Below are 10,416 nucleotides of genomic sequence, written 5' to 3' on the forward strand. Positions count from 1 at the left end.
CTCAGTTGAGTATAATCAAAACAGTTGGAAATTCAGAGTCCGCCACTTTCCACTATGCCATATTTTAAATAACAACAACAACAACAAAATGAATCTAGGAGAAGGTAAACCATGGAGGGAAGAGTTTGGGGAAATTTTCTTAATTGGAGAAAATTGTTCTGGAGAATTGCAAGGTTCTTGTTCTATGGAGAAAGTTTACTTAATAAAATTCATCATGCATTCATTGAGTTATTTGTCTATTCATCAAATAAACTTTTACTAAACGCCTTCAGAGGTCCAAGCACTGCATTAAGACACTTGTATAGATAGCACTGATTCATGCAATAGGGGAAGCAGGATAAATGGTGTCCCTGCAGAACATGGAGAAGGAAATCTTCTGGGAAAATCAGGGAAAGTGTCCCTCCAGGGAGTGATAACTGAATTGGCCTAAGAGGTGAACAAATGTTTTCCAGGAAGACATGGGGAGGGCATCCATGGCAGTGAAACAGCATCTGCAAAAGCACAAAGACGTGGCAGAGTGAGGGAATGACTACAAAGTCTGAAATCCTGGGACATGGGTTGTGCACAGTTGGGTCTAGAAGTGAGACCAGAGAGAAAAGTAACAGTATTTTGTTACTTTGTCCATTGGTACCACACCCAGTATATCATTTCTAAGGTTAGGGGTGGTACGACACAGAGGAAGGTATGGGCTTTTCAGTCAGACTTCCTGGGCTCAACTCCTGAGTCCCATAAACACTATTTGTGTGGACCTGGGCAAGCTGCTGGCATTTCCTCCTTTGTAAAATGAGAGTAATCACAATTTAATCTCTAGGTCTGTTGTGTAGACACAGCAGGCTGATTGCTCCTGTTCTGTGACTGCTCTATGTCCTTCACAAGATCAAAACAGATATGATTTAGAGATATTTGAGCATTATCTTCCATAGGGTCATTATCATCTTCATCAACATTGTCATTGTCCCACAATACATTGATGGAAGAAGCAATATTTTATTTTATTTGTATTTATTTATTTATTTTGAGACAGGATTTCACTCCAGTTGACCAGGCTAGAGTGCAGTGGCATGATCTCGGCTCGCCGCAACCTTGACTTCCCAGGCTCAAATGATTCTGCCACCTCAGCCTCCCAAGTAGCTGGGACTATAGGAATGTACCCACCATGCCCAGCTAACTTTTTGTATTTTTAGTAGAGACAGGTTTCACCATGATACCCAGGCTGGTCATAAACTCCTGGCCTCAAGCAATCCAATCCACCTGCCTTGGCCTCTCAAAGTGCTGGGATTACAGGCTCAAGTCACTGTGTCCGGGAAAGAGGCTATTTTTATAAGTGCCTTCCAGCTGTGTGTAAGTAGCAATGAACTAGTCAGAAAGAAAACACCAGGCCATGTAGCTCAAGAAGAGATGCAATACCTTGACATAGGAAATAAACTGATTTGATGATTTTTAAAATAAAGTAAGTGGGATTGCCATCTGAGGAAAAGTGTTTCCTCTTCCTTCCAAATGCTAGAGTGCTGTACTTAGTATTTCGTTTCTGAGTGCCTTCTCCTAACCTCATCTTCACTCCCCTCAAATTGAAACATATGAGGAGATAGAGAGATTCAGAAGATGAATTCCAAGAATATAAATAAAACAGATGGATTACCCCCACCTGTGAATATATTGAGAGAATGTTTTAACTTCTGGCAACCAGCTTAGGACTGAATCACTGATTGGTATACAGAAAGGTAAACAATTCAAAAATCATGACAATTATTAACGCATGGGAAAATAAAGAGTTGTTCAAGGATGGAAACGTAGTTCTTGATTTAAAACATGGCTCAGTTGTGAAAAATATTCACAGTTATATTAATGCAGAATTTGAATATGTTACTGTCAAAACTTACTCCATAATTATAGTGCAAAGATATAGAAGGGAAAGTGTATGTGTGTGAGTCAGATAGGCAGGAAAGGACAAAATAACTGTAAGCGCTAAATCTGAGAACTCAAAAGAGAACATTTGAACATGTTATTTAGAAATATGGAGGCAAGCACCAAAAGAAAAGAAAACAGAAAAAAGAACAAGAAAAGAAAAACAGCAGAAAGTTGAAAATGGTTACTTCTCAAAAAAGCAGAAACAGAGGTTACTGTTTTTCACAATAAACCTTGTAATATACAATTTTTTCACTATAAAAACTGTGCACATGTATTAATTTGACAGAAATAAACATGATATATTTCAAAAAACCTGAAGAGAACAGTGTTCAGTTCGAAGTGTTTGAATCAAGGGCTGCATGGAAAGGAGGCATTAAACCAGTGAATTTGGGTTGAGCCCATTATGTAGGGCTTCAGAAGGCAAGGAAATGATGCACATTTTTAAATGAAGGAGCAACAAGCTCAGATTGTACTCTGGAAAAATTTGGAAAAGGAATTTTAGGAAAAGTTTAAACACAGGGAGGTGAGTGTGCAAACTTTTACAAATAGTTCTGGCAAGCAATAATGACTTTCAGAACCAAAGCAGTGGATATGGGCACTGAGAAAACAAAACAAAATATAGATCTGACAGATATGTATGAGATGGGCCTGTCTCGCCTATTTGAGGAGTGAGGAGGGCAACCTGAAGCCAGGTTCTTGGCTTAGCAGACTGGGAGGATGGTGGTGCCAATACCCTCACAAAAGCAGGTTCTTAGAGGGGAAGCCAGGGAGGAAAAAATGGTGAGTTTTTTTCTGTACATATGAGAAGTGCCTGAGGCACATCCAGAGGAAGAGCTAGTAAATGCCTATCAGGAGATCAGGATGGAGAAAGGGCTGTTATATAGTGACCTGAAAGTCCCTGTTTTTTGTTTTGTTTTGTTTTGTTTTTTGTTCATTTGTTTGTTTTTGAGACAGAATTTCACTCTTGTTGCCCAAACTGGAGTGCAAAGGCAAGATCTCGGCTCACTGCAACCTCTGCCTCCTGAGTTCAAGCCTCCTGCCTCAGTCTCCAAGTAGTTGCGATTACAGGCACTACAGGTGTGTGCCACCACACCCAGCTAATTTTTTGTAGTTTTAGTAGAAATGGGGTTTCACCGCCGCGCCGGGCCTGCCAGACACCTGCGCCCTCCTGCAGCCATCCACTGCCGCCGCCGCCGCCGCCGCAGCCGCCGGCATGTCGGGCCCAGACGTCGAGACACCGTCCGCCATCCAGATCTGCCGGATCATGCGGCCAGATGACGCCAATGTGGCCGGCCATGTCCATGTGGGGACCATCCTGAAGATGATCGAGGAGGCGGGTGCCATCATCAGCACCCGGCATTGCAACAGCCAGAACGGGGAGCGCTGTGTGGCTGCGCTGGCTCGGGTTGAGCGCACCGACTTCCTGTCGCCCATGTGCATCGGGGAGGTGGCCCACGTCAGTGCGGAAATCACCTATACCTCTAAGCACTCGGTGGAGGTACAGGTCAACGTGTTGTCTGAAAACATCCTCACAGGTGCCAAAAAGCTGACCAATAAGGCCACCCTCTGGTATGTACCCCTGTCGCTGAAGAATGTGGACAAGGTCCTTGAGGTGCCTCCTGTTGTGTATTCCCGGCAGGAGCAGGAGGAGGAGGGCCGAAAGCGATACGAAGCCCAGAAGCTGGAGCGCATGGAGACCAAGTGGAGGAACGGGGACATTGTCCAGCCAGTCCTCAACCCAGAGCCGAACACTGTCAGCTACAGCCAGTCCAGCTTGATTCACCTGGTGGGGCCTTCAGACTGTACCCTACACGGCTTCGTCCATGGAGGTGTGACCATGAAGCTCATGGACGAGGTCGCCGGGATCGTGGCTGCACGCCACTGCAAGACCAACATCGTCACAGCTTCCGTGGACGCCATTAATTTTCACGACAAGATCAGAAAAGGCTTCGTCATCACCATCTCAGGACGAATGACCTTCACGAGAATAAGTCCATGGAGATCGAGGTCTTGGTGGACGCCGACCCTGTTGTGGACAGCTCGCAGAAGCGCTACCGGGCCGCCAGTGCCTTCTTCACCTACGTGTCGCTGAGCCAGGAGGGCAGGTCGCTGCCCGTGCCCCAGCTTGTGCCTGAGACCGAGGACGAGAAGAAGCGCTTTGAGGAAGGCAAAGGGCGGTACCTGCAGATGAAGGCGAAACGACAGGGCCACGCGGAGCCCCAGCCCTAGACACCCTCCTCCTGCCGCCGGGGCCCCAAGTAGCCATGGCAACAGGCCCAGTGTCCAGTCACTTAGAAGTTACCCCCTTGGCCAGAAACCCAATTCACATTGAGAGCTCGTGTTGTCTGAAGTTTTCGTATCACAGTGTTAACCTGTACTCTCTCCTGCAAACCTACACACCAAAGCTTTATTTATATCATCCCAGTGTTGATGCTACAATGTTGTCCCGAGTGCAGGGAGGCAGTTCCATGGAAACCCTCCGGAATGCTTCCAAGCACACTGTAAGGTATGGGGAGAACCCAGCGCCACTAATAAAGCTGCTGCTTGGCTGGAAAAAAAAAAAAAGAAATGGGGTTTCACCATGTTAGCCAGGCTGGTCTCGAACTCCTGACCTCAGGTGATCCACCTGCCTTGGCCTCCTAAAGTGCTGGGATTACAGGTGTGAGCCATCAGGCCCAGCCAGAGTCCCAGGTTTATATTGGTGATGGCTCAGGAGGCCATCACAATGCCCATTTGAAATGTATGGTGTGAATCAGAGCAAAGTCTTGGCCTGGGGGATAAACATTTTAAAGAAATAATCAGTAGGGAAAAGGCCAAAGAAGACAATGAAATATCAGCAGAGAAACAGGAGAACTAGGAGAGAGTGTCACCACTGAAGCCATGGCAGATGAAGGGAAAAGCAGAGAAGTATAATACAGAGACAGGGCATCCTCTGGAGCCCCTCAGGGGCCTGAGCCATGCTCAGCCACTTTCCTGAAGCCTGGCTGCTTTTTTGGCTTTCATTTCAGCTCTCTGAGCCACCCTGAGGTCCATCCTACCAATCCCTCTTGGGACTTAAATTCATTCAGGTTGCTTTTTCTGTCACTTGCCATGAAAATAAATAAAATAATTAAAGTCCTAATAGAAAATGGTAACTTGCAGGAAAGGCAGGTTGGAAAGAATAGATAGATAGATAGATAGATAGATAGATAGATAGATAGATAGATAATAGACAGATAGAAAAAGAGAGATGATAATCAATAGCTAGACAACAGACATATACTATTACATGAAAATATTTATATGTGTCCCATCTATGTGTTCAGATAGCTATAGATATATTCAGAGAAGCAGCATTGTTTGAAAGCAGAGGCCAATGACTCAGAAAATAGAAAGACTGATCACATAAGAAAAGAGGATGGCTGAGGGAACTTCTAGGGAAAGTGGGATGAGAAGGGACCCCAAGCTCAGATGGAGAGAGTAGTCCCTCTGAGACAGAAAGCAAGGACAGAAGCAGTTTAATACGGTTTGGCTGTGTCCCCACCCAAATCTCAACTTGTACTATAGTTCCCATAATCCCCATGTGTCATGGGAGGACCCTGGTGGGAGGTAATTGAATCATCTGGGCAGTTACCTCCATGCTGTTGTCATGGTAGTGAGTGAGTTCTCATGAGATTTTATAAGGTGCTGTTTCATTGCTTCTCTCTGCACTTCTCCTTGCTGCCACCATGAGAAGAAGGACATGTTTTTTGCTTCCCCTTCCGCCACAATTGTAAATTTCCTAAGGCCTCCCCAGCCCTGCAGAACTGTGAATGAACTGAACCTCTTTCCTTTATAAATTACCTAGTCTCAGGTATGTCCTTATAGCAGTGTGAGAACAGACTAATACAAAGGTAAATTTAGTTGGGGAAGAAGCTTGAAGGAATTCTGCCCCATGCTACACTTTCTGCAAGGTCGTTTCTGAAAAGTAGGGAATGGTTTTAAAATAAGGGAGTCTGAGGAGAGCAGAAATTACTTCAAACCACTTCCCCATGCCATGAGAATGGGAGCTGGCTAGGAACAGGAATCCAAGTCTCAGTTTCCTCATCTTTAAATACCATACCATGGCACAGTGCAGCAACGTGTGTGAAAGTTATCATCTGTAAAACTGTGTGCAAGCTGTTATTATGTATATGGTCTATTCATTTTAAACAAGAAGATAAGGGAATTTATATAACCAATTCTTGCTTATCTGAAGCAATTTGCCAACTTTTTTTTCTGTAAAGAACTACACCGTAAATTTTAGACTTCACAGCCCATATGAACTCTGTCATTGTAGCCCTTAAAAAGAAAGGAAATCCTGGCACATGCTATAGCATGGGTGCAATTTTGAGGACATTATATTAAGTGAAGTAAGCTAGCCACAAAAAGACAAGTGATGCATGATTCCATGTATAGGAGTACCTCGAGTAGTCAAAATCATAGAAACAGAAAGTAGAGTGGCAGTTGCCGGGGCTGGGGGGAAGGAAGATGGGTTGTTTTTTTAATGAGTTTCAGTTTTCAAGATGAAAAGAGTTCTGGAGGTTGGTTTTACAACAACGTGAATATACTTAACACTATTGAATTATACACTTAAAAATGGTTGAGATGATATGTTTATGTTATGTGTATTTCAACACAATTTAAAACAAAACAAAACTAAATAGGCCACTGGCCACACTTGGCCTCAGTCTAGTTTACTAACCCCTAACTGAGAGATTCAGGGGATAGTGACTGTTGAAAAGTATAAATAATGATTTCACCCACTCTAACTGCCTGTCAGTGCTTGGAGGGCAGGGCAATTCTTGGGCCTCCCTGCATCCTAGGGCTTAGACTTCTGGGAGATAAATCATGGGTGCTCAATACATGCTCACAACTTGAACATGGTTTCTCTACAGCACAGGTGTCCAATTTTTTGGCCTCTTTGGGCCACATTGGAAGAAGAAAAACTGTCTTGGGCCACACATAAAACACATTAATACTAACAATAGCTGATGAGTTGAAACAAAAAAAATCACAAAAATAAAACTCATCATGTATCAAGAAAGTTATGAATTTGTACTGGGCCACACTGAACTGGGCCACATGTGGTTCACAGGCCACAGGTTGGACAAGTTTGCTTTACAGCAAACTCCTAGAGAAGGCAAAGCCTGGAGCAAAGCAAATGGGAGGAAGAGAAGGAAAGGGGTAACAAACATTATTTTCCTCAAAAGAAAACTAGTTGCAATTGAACCAAGGCTCTCCCCAAAATAAAGGTTCTAATACTAAAAGTATCCTAAGTCCTGGGACCATTTAAGGAGCCTCTGAAAAGCCATTGTGTATGTACCCTCCAGGGAACTGCTTTCTTTTCAGTGTTTTTTTTAAGGTGTACCTAAGACGATGTCACAAAATCTTCTGATTGAGTTTGCAACTGTCCTGCTACACTGTGAATGGAAGGTTTCTATCTTTAAAATAAAATAACAAAGTTGCCTGTGATCCGAAGGGCCACATTATACATACTCTCCTGGGAGCGGGCTCTCTGAGGTGGGGTGGGTGAGGTAAGACAGGCGGCTGCACTGCTTGGCAGTGACTGTCCTCAGAGATGGCATTGACTCCTGTCCATTTACGCCAGTTCTCTGTGAGGTCTGCCTAACTGCACCACAGTTTCATCCAATCCATTTCTGGAAAAGGTATCTCCCCCTGAAGTCTGGAAATGGCTGTAGTGAGAAACAGAGGGCAACATAAGGTCACCAGATTATCAGGGGGCATCATAAAGGGATTTCTGGAGGCTTCAGAACCAATGCCCAGTTCATAGCCTTCTTCTCAGAAAGCCAAACCCTGGGCAGGGTGCTGGGAAACTCTCAAATCCACCTTCAAAGTTGAGACCTGCTCATATTTTATAAGGTTAAATGTTGAAAGTGAAGGTTTGATTGTTGGCTCTGTAAAAATGGGAAAGGAAGAAAAGGGCCAAAAAAAAATGTGGCTTTGCAGGGTAAGACTTTTATCTAAAGCAGGTACATTGTACGACTCCAAGCCAAGAAACAAAGGGAGCCTTGTGTACCTTCCCTCTGCAGGCCGTTGTAATGCTGCAATAGGAGTAAAAGGAGTCAGGAAAATGGTTTTTGTGCTCCATGGAAAAGAAAGAGCAATTCATGAGAGCTGCAAACAGGGGGCCTGCTCCCAGGCAGACCAGCAGGCCTGGCTTGACCAGCGGTCATGTTTCACAGCAAGGAAAGGAGGCCTGCCAGAGCTGGGACCTGGGGGAGGGGAGGGTTCTCCCTGCTGCTGATCAGCCCTGCACAGGAGGGAGGATGCAAGCTCTCCCTGAAAACACGGAGCAGGAGACCAGGAGGCCCCTGCCCAGTTGGGCCTGGTACCCTGCTGGGATGCACAAGTAATTACAAAGCCATGCCCCAAGGCTTCACTGCCTGTCCTGAGGTGACTCCAGTGCAGAGCCCTGTCCAATACAGCAGCACCAGCTAGCAGCAGCTACTGCAGACCTGAAATGTGGCTGCTCTGAATTGAGATGTGTTGAAGGTTTAAAACACACACTATATTTCAAAGACTAAGTACCAAAAAAAAAGGTTAAAATGTCATAAATAATTTTTGCATTGATTACATGTTGAAATCATAACATTTGAGGTATATTAAACTAAAGAACATACACAATTAATTTTACCACTGCTTGTTATTTTTTAAAAATGTGACTGCTAGAAAATTTTAAATTATATATGTGGCTCAAATTATATTGCCTTTGAACTATGCTACCTTGGAGAATCCAGGACAGTTCTGACATTCTCAACTAATTTCCTTTCTGGTGTTTGGATAAATGAGAGAGTAAGACTGAGGAAATAGATCCTAGGAATGAATGCATTTATGGTCCCAAAGCCTGTAGCTACTGTGTGAGGTAGCTAGTTCTGACCCTAGCTTAGGAATGCTATGGATTCATCTACTCCCTTCCTGGTCATCAAGCCCTTGGGTCTGATTTACATTGTGTTCCTGGCACCTAGTCTAGCACCAAGTCAGCCCTGCATTTGTCCAGAGAATAGATGTGGCGCGATGTGTGAATGACCATGTTCATTTTGCAGAGATTTTCAAGTTCTCCACCTCTTCCAAACCCAATTCGTTAAAAAAGAAATTTGAAAATAAATAAGCAGTTACAATAACTTATAATTACCACACACCAAGTCCTGGGAAATATCTGTGCAGGAAAGACTGAAAACACAGGTAGAAATGGGGTGCCACCTCTCAGGAGTGGCTTCATTTTTGAAGTGATGGAGTGTGGCATCAAGGGCTCCAGTGAGGGAGCCAAAGCTCTATATTTTTAGTGCAATGTCACCAACACTAGCCACATGACTCTGGTCAAGTGACTTAGAGATGCTACATGTTACTTTCCTTTTCTAACAAAAATGCTAAACTTTGTCCTGATTTCTAATTCAGGTAAAGAGCAAATAAGAAAACATATCCCAAAGCTCATGCTGGCATTTGGAATATGAACAAATTAATGTTACTTAGTGTTGAGTCTTATGAATTAAAAAACAAAAGGTCTCAGTGTTTCCCTCTGAAGTGAGCAATGGTACCAGGACTGGTCAGAGGGCAGGGGAACCAAACCCAACTCTATCAGTCAGGCAAGAGCCCTGTAGATGATCTCACAGGGTTCTCAGTCTCACCAGCTGTTGGAGGACTGGAGTGGTGGGAAAATCAGAAGTGTATTCACTTCACAAATGCTGGAGCTGAAACAGCTCTGAGACCATCGGTGCTACACCCTTCTATGTCAATAAGAAACACACATGAGAGGAAGGGAGGCTAAAAGAACTGTCCTGGGTCACCCTGCCAGCAGGTGCCCAGCCCTGTGTAAAATACAGTCCTCCCATTATAGAGCAGAGCCCACAGGACCTCCTGCTGCTGAGCTTACAGAATCCGCAGGTCATACCAAGAGAGGCATGAGGCCCCTTGAAAGGCAACAATCTGATTGGCCACCAAGCTGGTTCATCTGCAGGCTTTAGCAAGGCTTCATCCAATGAGAGAGAAGGAAGCTTCACTCATGGCCAGACAATGAGAAAACCGAGTTTGCTTTAGTTTTAAGTATGAAAAGGCTACTTTTATTGAGATAAGATTATGGTGAAAAGGAAAGACATCGTTAACAGGTTATTTCTTTGATCGATGCTGGCTGAGTTCAGAGTAAGTGGCTGCACACTCCTGAGCACATTATGCTGAATGTGCACTATCTCATAAATCACCCTAGCTTTACAATAAAAAAGTTAAATTAACTTTATTGACCCCTGCTGGTTTTTAAATCCTAAATAGGACTTAAAACCTTTCTGCAAATTGTCCAGATTTGCTAATTACTGTAGCTGGGAGGAGCTGACTCCCCCAGTGCAGAGGGGAATCCAAAGAGACTGGTGTGTTTAGTGCCAGACAGGGTCAAACTTTCAGGTCACCCAGCAACAACAAAGGGTGTCTCTTTCATCTCCCTGAGCCTGGCACTCTCCAGCTCCCAGGAGGCCTGCCTCTTACAAACCCCACCCACTG

At 44.3% G+C, this 10,416-nt stretch overlaps 1 pseudogene across 1 annotated transcript; it reads left to right on the forward strand.

Annotated features, from left to right (window-relative positions):
• Window positions 1–3,044: 3,044 nt before the first annotated feature.
• On the forward strand, window positions 3,045–4,224 carry LOC100409427 (cytosolic acyl coenzyme A thioester hydrolase pseudogene; annotated as a pseudogene). The gene has a single exon (XR_013534248.1). The product of XR_013534248.1 is annotated as a cytosolic acyl coenzyme A thioester hydrolase pseudogene (transcript).
• Window positions 4,225–10,416: the final 6,192 nt, after the last annotated feature.

The sequence above is a fragment of the Callithrix jacchus genome, chromosome 1 (assembly GCF_049354715.1).
Source record: "Callithrix jacchus isolate 240 chromosome 1, calJac240_pri, whole genome shotgun sequence".
In the NCBI taxonomy this organism is placed as follows: Eukaryota; Metazoa; Chordata; class Mammalia; order Primates; family Cebidae; genus Callithrix; species Callithrix jacchus.